The sequence below is a fragment of the Sus scrofa genome, chromosome 5 (assembly GCF_000003025.6).
Source record: "Sus scrofa isolate TJ Tabasco breed Duroc chromosome 5, Sscrofa11.1, whole genome shotgun sequence".
NCBI classification, from domain to species: domain Eukaryota; kingdom Metazoa; phylum Chordata; class Mammalia; order Artiodactyla; family Suidae; genus Sus; species Sus scrofa.
The window spans coordinates 87,941,438-87,953,867 of record NC_010447.5 but is presented as its reverse complement, the minus strand read 5'-3'; the positions used below and the strand labels follow the sequence as shown (position 1 = coordinate 87,953,867).

General features: G+C 40.4%; 1 pseudogene; it reads left to right on the top strand.

Moving 5' to 3' along the window:
- LOC100516736 lies at positions 10,514-11,408 on the top strand (annotated as a pseudogene).

Here is a 12,430-nt window from a genome sequence, read left to right as displayed (position 1 = left end):
TGTGTGTGTGTGTGTGTGTGTGTGTGTGTGTGTACATGCACATACATGGATTCATTGGCTGAGTGGGAGACTGAGAATGTGGGAAAAGCTATGCTGAAAGGATTTTTAAAGGATTGAAAATAAGTGATTGGCAATAATACAGCTGATTCATGAAAGGAGGGAGAGCTATAACAGCCACACCATTGCTGGTGTGGCGGAACACTGGGGGTGGGAGTTCCTAGCAATCATCAAGGGTCACTGGCCTCTCAGAGAAGCAGGAGCAGGTGCTTCTCAGTTCACCCTGTGGGGAAAGAAACAGAGTCAGAAGGGTGGGCAAGGGCTAGATCTGCTAGAAAGTGGAAATGATTGATTAAAACAACTGCTTTCTTTTTCTTGCCCTTTGTCTCTTCTCTCTCTTTCCTCCTCCTCCTGCTGCTCCTTCCTTTCCTTCTCATGTTTTCATGAAAATGTATCCCACAGCCAAAAATGAGGTGAGTGGGCAGAACTTCTGAATAACGTGACAAAAGTGAAGCATTTACATATTTTCATTCTTCCCCACCCCAGAACACATGCAGGTCACTCCACTTATGAGCATCAAAGGCTGGCAGGATGTCAGCTTAACAACACACATTTATAAACCACCTGGAAACTGCCTAACTACCATTCTCCAAGCCCACACCTTGGCCCTTTCATTCAATGCCTAAATATAACTCAATTTTTCTGTGACTTTCCACAAATGGACCATTTGCATTATCATTATTTTTTATTCTTAAAAGAAAGTAAGTATGCCTCTGAAGTTTAAACACTTAAAATTATGAGAAGGAAAAAAGGCATGATCCTTCGCCTTACCATTAAGTTCAAAAATTAAGAAACAAAAGCTTTAGCGCAAAAAACTCCAGTGCAAAATCTCCTACACTTATATAAATGCTGCATTAGTCAAATATTCAGGGTAGGTAGCTAAAATTTGGGAAAGTTCCCCATTACACTTTTTAAAAAAATTTTTATGGCCGTACCTGTGGCAAATGGAAGCTCCTAGGCTAGGGGGTCAAATCAGAGCTGCAGGACCTCGACACAGCCACAGCCACAGCCACACTGGATCCTGCACCACAGCTTGCGGCAATGCCATATTCTTAACCCACTAAGGGAGGTCAGGGACTGAACCACATCCTCACACAGCCACACTGGATCCTGCACCACAGCTTGCGGCAATGCCATATCCTTAACCCACTAAGGGAGGTCAGGGACTGAACCACATCCTCACGGACATTATGTGAGGTTCTTAACCCACTGAGTCACAATGGGAACTCCCCATTACACTTTTTAAAGCAGTGTTTCCTTTTCTAAGCCCTTTAACAGATCTCTAGAGAAAGCATCTTTCAGACATTGTGTAAAGACTAATCGCCCTCTCATGCCAGCAAAGAATGCCTCTTCTCAAGGTATTGGTAGTGGTGTGTTTTCCTCTTGCCAGAGTCACAGAAGTTAACCCCTGGATTCTCCAGCAGATGATAATTATCAACACAAGAGTCCTGATACTTACACAAAGTGGTTCCTTGGAAGTTTCTGGTGGTTGGTCATTCCCAGAAAAGGTCATTGTCAAGATTTAAGGAACAGTCCTTCTCAAAGCCGGAAGTTACCCAATTATCCCAGCCTTCCAGTATCCAGACTATTCAAAGACAGAGGCTGGAATAGAAATGGAACTACACCTCAAATCATCTTAAATCAAATTGGCCTAAATTCTTACACTGAATGTAAGATGTGATGGATGCCTAGAGAATATCTAATCCCGTTTTACAGATGAAGGAGCCCAGATACAGAAAAGAGAACAAAATTTGCTAAATAATAGTTACTATTTATCAAGCATTTACTACATTCTACAGATTATGCCAAATTATTTAGCTACATTATTTCATTTAATGTTTTCAACAATGCCACGAGGTGGATTCTAGCAGGATCTCCATTTTATATGAGGAAAGTAAAGCTTGAAAGCTGAGTGAGTGCCCCAAATCTTGTAACTGACAAATGAGAGCATAAGTGTCGTGTAGACTCCAAAGTTTGGGCTTTAAATCTCTCCAGACACAGGTCACATAGCAAAGGAATGGCAGGGTCAGGATTAGAAGCAAACCTGGGATTCCTAGACCAGTGCTTTAGCACCACCACGCTCTAACAATGACTGTGAGAGCTTCACTAGCTATAGCCCAGAGATCTGATTCAGATCCAGAAAGAGGCTTTAGGTAGACCTGGTCTACAGAATGAGCTCTGCTGAAAGGAGTGCCCTGGGATCTGGTCTCAGATGGGAAGGTTTAGACTATGTTTATAAGACTAGACTTCCTGTAATAAATCCGCAGTCTATCCCAGTGTGGACCTGACAATGAGAAGTTAGAGAATTTTTCTTCCTGCCTTTATTTTTCCTGGATATGACTTGATATTAAACTTCTAAAATGTCCTGTATTAAGCCAATGTAGTAGAAGTTTGGTAGGGTAAAAAGGCTGATAGTTTTTATTTGCCTAAAGTTGCAATTCATTTGGCAAGCATTCAGTTAACCTCCATGCTCACTCTGGTAACCAGGGGATATTAAGATTTGGCTGCTTTTCTAGCAGAAATATTTTGCAAGGCACAAATTGTAAAATTATATGTGTTCTTTTTAAAACTTGGATTCTGTACATGACAGATTCCTTAAGAATGGATTCTACCAACATTAGCAGTTCTCACTGTTACAAAACCACTCCCTTGACACAGTTTATTACTATAGCATCTTACTCACCCCTGTTGCTGTGTGCCAGCTAAATTTGCTTCCTCCATTTACTCTGCCAAGCCATCTCATCTTGGTTCTAAACCTACTTGTTACAAGAAACCACTTCTTGGTATTGGGTTATTATTTTATTTTATTTTATTTTTGTCTTTTTGCTATTTCTTTGGGCCGCTCCCACGGCATATGGAGGTTCCCAGGCTAGGGGTCCAATTGGAGCTGTAGCCACTGGCCTACGCCAGAGCCACAGCAACGCGGGATCCGAGCCGCGTCTGCAACCTACACCACAGCTCACGGCAACGCCGGATCGTTAACCCACTGAGCAAGGCCAGGGACCGAACCCGCAACCTCATGGTTCCTAGTCGGATTTGTTAACCACTGCGCCACGACGGGAACTCCTGGGTTATTATTTTACAAACTTTTTACTTGCTTAGTGCTTTTGTGTCTACAAAGAATGTTTATATATATTGTGTCACAACAGCATGCTGTGATAAGCAGAAGAAGTGTTACTATCCTTAAATGACTATGTAAACAGAGGTTTGGGAGTCCAGTGACTTACACAAGATCCCACGCCTATTGATGAATGAAGCTGGGTATTCTGACTTCAAGTTTTTTCCTTTCAATTTTTTTTTTAGACTTTACTTTTTAGAGAAGTTTTAGGTTCACAGCAAAATTGAGTGGAAAGAATATAGACTTCTCAAATACTCCCTGTAAGCTTAGTTTCCTTTTCATTAAAGTACGCTGCCTGCTCCATATACTTTGAGGCCTTTTTAAACTTGAAAAAGTAATTCTAAGTTCACTAGGAAGAATGAATTGGTCAATCTGGTTAATTGCTTTGAAGTAGAAAGGGTAACCAGAGGAGATTTGCTGTACCAGATATTAAGGTAGTAATAACTAACATTTATTGGATGCCTATTTGTGCTAGAAATTTTTACAACAACTATAAAAGGTAGCTACTATGATTATCCTCGTTTTACAGATGAGAAAAGTGAGGCAGAGGGAAATTAAGTGACTTTCCCAAGGTCACATGAATTGATGGAGCCAGGATTCTAGCCCCATCAACTTGGCCTCAAGACCCTGTCTTAACATCATAGTCGCCTTTCTCAGACTATATAATCTAAATAATAGCTTAAGACTCAATGGGCAGATCAATGAAACAGCTCAAAAGCAGACTCTAAGGTATGTGAAACTGAAGATGTGATTAAGTTGAGAAGTCAAATCAGTGGATTTAGCGAGAGAGTGTATTCAATAAATGGCTCTAAAGAGGTAATAAAGTTGTGGTTAAATGCATAGGCTTTGCTATCAGAAAAACCTAAGCTTATGTAGAAGCTTACCCACCTAATAGCCTTCTGACCTTGGCATAAAAACAGTGACTTATTAATGGAGCCAGGTAAATTACCTCATGTAGTGCCCTCTACAAAACAATCACTCAATTAAATCCTAGCTATTATTATTAGCACTCTTTAAATACTAGCTATCATTATTATCATGAGAGGAATAAAACTTGAATCTCATTACCTCACACCACACACAACAAAATATCCAGCTAAATGTAGAAAAAAGAAATAAAGGAGTTCCCTGGTGGCCTAGAGGGTTAAGGATCCAGTGTTGTCACTGCAGTGGCTCAGATCACTGCTGAGGTGTAGGTTCCATCCCTGGACTAGTACCTCCCCATGATGCAGTCAGGCACGACCAAAAAAAAAAAAAAAAAGGAAATTTAAATATAGGTTAGATCTATCTAATCTGAAAACAAGGAGTGATTTTTCCAGTTAAAAAACAATGGGAAAAAAATCTTAAAACAAAACATTGATAATTATACAATAATAAAAGTTAAATACTAATGTATAGGTGTTGTAATATAAATTTAAATACTAAATTTACTAAATTAAATTTAAAAATTTAAGCCTGATTTCAATTTTTTTTTTAATTTAAAAAACTTAAAATTTAGGTTACTTTTCTTTTCTTTTTTGTTTTTTAGGGCCACACCTGTGGCATATGGAGGTTCCCAGGCTAGGGGTTGAATCTGAGCTGCAGCTGCCACCTACACCACAGTCACAGCAACACCAGATTCTTAACCCACTGAGTGAGGCCAGGGATTGAAGCCGCATCTTCATGGATACTAGGGGGGTTTGTTACCGCTGAGCCACACAGGGACACTTAAGTTACCCTTTATCAATTAAATCGCCCGGAACTTTCAAAACAAGATTTAACATCTCATTGACCACCAGGGCCTGGGCTCAGGGCTTGCTCTGACTCTCCCAGTCCTTAAAGGAGTTTAGAGGGAGAAATATCATTATCAGAGACCAAGTCAGATGGTTGCAGGTCCATTGTTGAGTGTGTTGCACAAGCTGCTCAATTCTTGCCAGAGCAGGAAAGAGCCAGTGTTTCAGGAAAATCTAATAAAGAATTTGACATTGTAGGAGGTCCCATTGTTACTCAGCAGAAATGAACCTGACTAGTATCCATGAGGATGTGGGTTCGATCCCTGGCCTCGCTTAGTGGGTGGCACTGTGGTGAGCTGTAGCGTAGGTTGCAGACTTGGCTTGGATCCCACATGGCTGTGGTTGTGGCATAGGCCAGTGGCCACAGCTCCAATTCAGCCCCTAGCCTGGGATCATCCATGTGCCACAGGTGCAGCCCTAAAAAGAAAAAAAAAAAAAAAAAAAAAAAAAGAATTTGACATTGTATTGTAAGATCTCTTTTAATTTAGATTTATCAACAATGTTGGACGGAGTTCCCGTAGTGACGTGGTGGTTAACGAATCCGACTAGGAACCATGAGGTTGCGGGTTCCATCCCTGGCCTTGCTCAGAGGGTTAACGATCCGGTGTTGCCGTGAACTGTGGTGTAGGTTGCAGACTCGGCTCGGATCCCGAGTTGCTGTGGCTCTGGCGTAGACCAGAGGCTACAGCTCTGATTCCACCCCTAGCCTCGGAACCTCCATATGCTGCCATGGGAGTGGCCCTAGAAAAGGCAAAAAGACGAAAAAAAAAAAAAAAAAGTTGGTCAAAACTTATTTGCTTCAGATCTAAATATTTTTCATTTTGCAGCTTTTTATGTGTACATAATTTTAAATAAATACTTTAAAGACTAAGCTTGTATTACATTTAAAATACACCCCCTGGAGTTCCCTTGGTGGCTCAGTGGCTAATGAACCTGACTAGTATCCATGAGGACTGGGGTTCAATCCTAGCGTCGCTCAGTGGGTTAAGGATCCAGCATAGCTGTGGCTGTGGGGTAAGTTGGCAGCTACAGCTCCAATTCGACCCCTAGCCTGGGAACCTCCCTATGGCACAGCCCTAAAATATCAAAATAAATAAATCCAAATAAAAAAAAAATACACTCCCCAAAGTGATCAGTGGTTACTTTCATACCAGAGGCCAGGTGAGGAACGGGTGTAGAAGCATGGTAGAGAGTGGGTGGATTTTGGAGTCAGATAGATCGGGTCTCACCCTGGCTCTGCCCCTTTCTAGCTGCGTGATGGAAGAAATGGCCACACTTCATGGCACATTAGTTTCCTTATCTGTAAAATGGAAATGATAATCAGACCACTCGTGTGGGGTTGTTGTAAAGAATACAGATAACACGTGTAAATGGCAGGTCCACTGTCTAGCACAGAGTAGATAATTTTCAGTGCTTGCTGTCATTATTACCACCTCCCATTTGTCTGATTTGCCCTCTACTGATTGTTAACTTATGAGACACTGAGTTTCCCACTGGATCCTTGAACACAGGGACTGGTTTTATGTTTCCTTAGAACAGTGCTTTGCCTGCAGCTGGCTTTTCTTTCCTTGACTTCTTTTCTTCCCTTCCTCTTCCCCACGGTTTTCATACATGATCCTGTACTGGTCACCTGATAAGGCTGATCAGTTAGTCATGTATCACAGAGCAACTTTTCCATGAATTCCAGGAAAAGGAGGGTTTGCATGTGCTTGTGTATTTTTTGTATAAAAAAATAATTTTTGTGTGTATAATATTTTTAAAATATTAATAATTTAATATTTTCATATTTAATTTGTGTGTATAATATTTTTTCATATGACAGTTACAATAGGTAAAGTGATAGGGTGATTTGTCCAGGATCCCATAGGCTCTGCATCTCTTCTTACCTGTCTAAAATATCAGATACCTCATAAAAACATATGATTCTAAAGACTGCGGAGGGCTCCTTAATATTTGCAGTATGGCTTCTCGTAGTTTCTTCACAGCAGTATTGAGGACTGTCTTCCATTTCAGAATTTCTAATTTCAAGTAAGAATATTGTAAGATCCAACCTTAAAAAAAGATACCCATATCGGAGTTCCTGTCATGGCACAGTGGAAACAAATCAGACTAGGAACCATGAGGTTGTGGGTTCAATCCCTGGCCTTACTCAGTGGATTAAGGGTCTGGATGTGGCTTGGATCCAGCATTGCTGTGGTGTTGCTGTGGCTGTGGTATATGCCAGCAGATGTGGTTCCAATTGGACCCCTAGCCTGGGAACCTCCATATGCAGCAAACACGGCCCTAAAATGCGAAAAAGAAAAATATATATATACCCATATTAACACAAAAGGGATATTTCAAAATTTACACTGAGTCAGTACTCATTGGGGCAATCCTACCCAGCCATCATTCTACCAAAGCCTACCTGAAAAAAAATCTATTTGTATTAAAGCATAAATAATTACTAAGTTTAAGAATTACCTCTCCCAAAGGAGGATTCACACTGAAAGAGGATCAAAGTTTAACCCCAGGAATGAAACCCCCATGACGACATCTGAAGTTTAAAGGCCTTTCAAGAACCCCTTCACCTCCTGTGGACCTACAGATCATTTTCAGCATCCTCCAGGCTCAGGACAGAATCCCATCTATCAGAAAGGACATCCATCAATAGACTTAGACTTAGGTTCTTTTCCTGACTCTCCTACTGACTAGTTTGGGTACTTGACATCTCTGGGCTTTAGTTTTCTCATTGATAAAATGGGAGAACTGAATGAGATGATCTTTAAGGCTTCTGAGCTCCATCACTCTTTCCTTGTAAAAATTCTACTCTTGTACTGAATATATGGAAAGATCCACAGACAGCTTCAAGAAATTTAAGGCAAGAGGAAAGCCTGCTATTTATTCTATCCCACTAAGTCTAATCCGTTAGTAAACCAATAAATTACATATAGAAGAAAATCTAGAAAATAAAGAGTGGTGGCGTTAAGGACATAAAATCTTACCACACAAGCACTGTTACCATTTTGGCATAGCTCCTTTCAGAATTTTTTCCCTATGCATAGGTGCTTTAAAATATTATTTTGTAATGAGAATGGGCATACTGTTTACTGTCTCTGGGTCTTTTGCCTTAGCCATAATACCAGGTGTATTATGTGTTGAATCAGGGCATTGTGGCTCCTCTCCATTTATTTTCATCTTCAACCCCTATGCTAACCTGAGATTAAGGACAGGCTTTACCTTCTTTTCTCAAACTATGGAACTACTTGACTTCCCTTCCTTTGAGGAATCACCCCACCCCCATCCCATGTGGCTCAAGTCGAGATGATAATTACACTTCCTTACCACATGAGCCAATAATATTACCATCACTGGCAACACCACTGGGCCATAGGAAGGGTACTTGACTCACATGGAGCTAATCAGAGTCAATCCCAATGTCCTGGAATTGCGTGGACATTGGAAGAGAAGCAGCACTTTCTTCCTAGGCATGGAGCATGTAAATCTAGGGCTGGTGGTGATATCTCTTTCACTGTATGAAACAGGCATTACTGTAGAATTCAGCCAAACAGAGAGGGACAGAGAAAAGTCCCTGTAGTGAGGAGTCTGACATCCTGCCTTGGACCTTATTCCCTCAGTTCTTCCTTTAAACTTGTGATCTACTCCCAGTGCATGAGAAAATAATTCTCTTATTGCTTAAATTAGTGTAAGTTAGGTTCTTGCCACTTACTGCTTAAAGATTCCATATTCAGATTCATTGCTACTGGATCATGAGAACCAAAAATAACCTTAGACTGGCAGGATTGAACAAGCTCCATCCCAGTTGCCTTAGCGTCAGACAATAATGTAATTTTTTCTACCTCCCACCTGGGGATTTCATTCTGCCCTCCAGTGACCAAGGCCTTGCATCTTGCTCACAGATTATCACAGACTAGTGTGCAATCACCTGTTTGCCATTTGATTGCCTACTGAGTGATTTGTGTCATTGGACTTACCGACCTAAATGGATTCCTGAACGTTTTCATGCTGAACCCTATGGATACCTTACAATTTACTTCATTTCCAACTACCTTTTTGCAATATCTACTGAGGTTGTTCTTACCCTATACACCTGTTTCCTCAATATCTGTCCCACCCCAGTGAGACACTTCCAGACCTAAGTTTTGAAACCTCGAAATATCAAACCCAGAAGTATAAGTAGGGAATGGAGAGGTATGGAAGGGACATTTGACCCCTAAGCACATTCTCTAGAAGCAAGCTCTTTTAACAGTTTTAAATTTGTTAGATCTATGATGAAAAGGCCATCAAAAGCAAACCTGTGAGACCCACAGCAGTCAGCCCCAACTCCTACAGACTCCATGAGCCACTCAGCAGCTACCTGTATTATGTCTGTGTTCCAAGGGATAGCAAAGTCCCCTTTCCCTAACAACCCATATCGCCTCCCTTTTAATTCAGCCAGGGATAGATGGTATTCTTTCTGGCTTTGTGCCACCATGATCTTCCTTGACAGGTCTCTTTTATAATATTTAGACAATTTAAGAACCAATTTTTCATAAGCACCCACAATGACCTCTTAACATAGAAGACTTGGTTCCAAGTACAGATGGTTTGTTTTTGTGAAGGAAGGGGCTTGGGAACTCTTTTAGGGACAAGCATGTCATTGTTACCCAAGCTAATTTTTCAGAACCATGAAGAAAAAGTTCTGAGGGTACAAGTTTGGAGAAATCAGAGAGGACTGGATTAGAGGGGGATGCCTTTGAAAAGCCTGACTTGGGAATCATGAACTTAAATGTCTGGCTCTAATTGGGGTTATACTAAGAGGATGGCTGAGAAAGGTTCTAAATTCAGGGAATGGAAGCGATACTTACTCTGGTTGCTTACTGAGTGGATAAGGGGATCTTCCCATTTTCTAAACAGATCCTGGATGTCAGTGAGCAGTGGGTGACAACAGGTAAACTGCTATCTTGGGAGATCTGAGGACACTGCATTTGGCTGATAAGAGCTAGGAAAAAAGGAAGGAGGAATGTGAGCTGGGAAAAGAAAATTTTGTCAGATTATCATCAACAGAACATTCAACTGTCAATATTTTAACATTCTTACTGGGGCATTAGCAAAATTTTTCATAAGCACCCACAATGACCCATAAAAATTTTTCACTTGCTCTGGAATCAGTTTTTAAATCAAAAATTCCTCTGCATAATTTATTTATTAAAGGACTGTATTTATGCTTTTGAGAACTGCCCTTTCACATGAGAACCCCTGAAAAAAGATTCTTGTTTTATTTTCATTTCTCTTTTTAGCAACTGGATAACAGCCAGCAGTGTGTTGCTGTTAAAAAAAGAAAGAAGGCAGAATTCTTCTGGGGTGCAGCTGGTCAAGGATCCGGTGTTGTCCCTGCAGTGGCTTGAGTCGCTTCTGTGGCGCAGGTTTTATCCCTGGCCCAGGAACTTCCCCATGCTGTGGTGAGGCCAAAAAAAAAGGCATGCTCGACATCAATAATTATTAGAAAGAAAGTCAAAACTACAATGAGGTGGCCGGGCTGCCTGCCTTTTCTTCTCACCCACCCACCCCACCCCCCACTGTCCTGACTCCCTTTCCCTCTTTTCCTCAGAGGATGTCCTACTTTCAGCTCAACCTCAACGCACTCATGAAGCCACTCGGCTTCTTCAAGATCCTCAGACGGATTGCTTCTATCTTTGTTTCTGCCACCTGTGGAGGTTTTAAGAACAAAACAGAAATTCAAGTGACTTGTCCTCCTGAAATTCTTGACAATAAAATGATTACAAGCTACTTTTGGTTTTCCATTCAGGTTGAATGAAGCATCATGCCAGGCACCTCAAGCTATAAATGTGTGTGATGTAGACTGGAAAAGTCCTGTCCTTTGTGGAGATTACTCTTCTTCTGCCTAATTCTATGTTACTTTTGCAATCTGTCTTCCTGTACTGCATTGTGGCTCTTCTGCTCTATGTTGGTTACATGAACCTGTATTGTGATAGTAGAAAATTGACTTTGTTGTTACTCTTCTTGCCACTATTTTGTGTTTGGTGAGCACTTCAGCCTGGGCTAAAGCTCTTACAGACGTTGAAATAACTACCGGTCACAGTATTGTCCAGAAACTGTTGTCTTGTAATCATCAAGGAGTAAAATGATTACTTTGGCTCTGTTGACTAGTATGGGATCCCTAAATATATCAGTGATCTTTGGCTTTCTGAATAAGATACTTTGGAGAGGAAATACGTTGTTTGTGTACAAGGAAACCAGCTTACACAGCCCATCAAACATTTCTACTTCCCACAGCCAAGGAGGTCTTCCTCCTCCAACTGAAATGTAATTGAAGGGAGAAATACACTGTATGAATAGATGTCTATGAATCCATTGAATACTATGACCTGTTGCCAGCATCTTGAGAAGCTTTTTTTATTTCTAATAAAAGTAATGGCTTTCTTTGGAGTTCCCGCTGAGGTGCAGTGGATTAAGAATCTAGTTGCAGGGGCTCAGGTTGCTGCAGAGGTGTGGGTTTGATCCCTGGCTGGTGCAGGGGGTTAAAGGATCTGGCATTGCCACAGCTGTGGCATAGGTCACAGCTAAGGCTCTGATTCAATCCCTGGCCTAGGAACTTCCATATGATGTGGGTGCAGCCATTAAAAAAAAAAAAAAAAAAAGTTAATGCCCTTTTCAACAAATTAGTGGGTTTAAAATTTTTCCTACTTTTTTACGCAAAGCTTGTGCCTTTCCTAGATACTTAAGATATAAATGTGTGAATATGAAAATTCAGGGGCCTATTATGAGATTATACACATTTTTAAACGAATAGTAATTTCTTTGCTATGTTGTTTGCTTTTCAAAGTTTTCACACCTTAAGCCTTAACATACATCTTCCCTCAGAAAATAATTATTTTGTCATATCATAATAGGAAGAAAATTTCTATTGAAGTATACACTACTGTGAGTTTGTACAGATCATATTCCTAAGAGCTGTCTTTAAGAAAGCCTCAATTATATGAATCATATTTAGAAAAAATATTTCATTCACTGTTTATACTTGAACATTGTTTATACGTTATGAAAAATATTCAGTTACAAAGACTGCATGTATGTCTTATTTCTGTTTTTTTAAATGACCTACAGAACTTGACAGGTGTACTAAAATTTTTTGGGGAGTGGGGTTTAGAAACTTCTAATAGGTGAATAGTTAATTTACGAATTCTCTCGCATGAGGTGTAAGCTTTCATTATGCTATTTAATGGATTTACTATGTAGGTAAAATCCGGTTCAACCAGATATTTTCATATGTATGGGCATTACTCCTAGTGATAATTGTTGGCTGCCCCTTGTTGCTCATGTTCCTTCAGGGCAGACTGAGACCTAATCTCCTTGCAAGTAGAGTAAAATAATCTACCTTTTTTGTAGACTCTATTCATAGGGTTAAAAATTAATACTGCCTTTTACTTTTGAAACATTTAACATTTATATTCAGTGAAGTTGCTATTTTTAGTTTAGCATT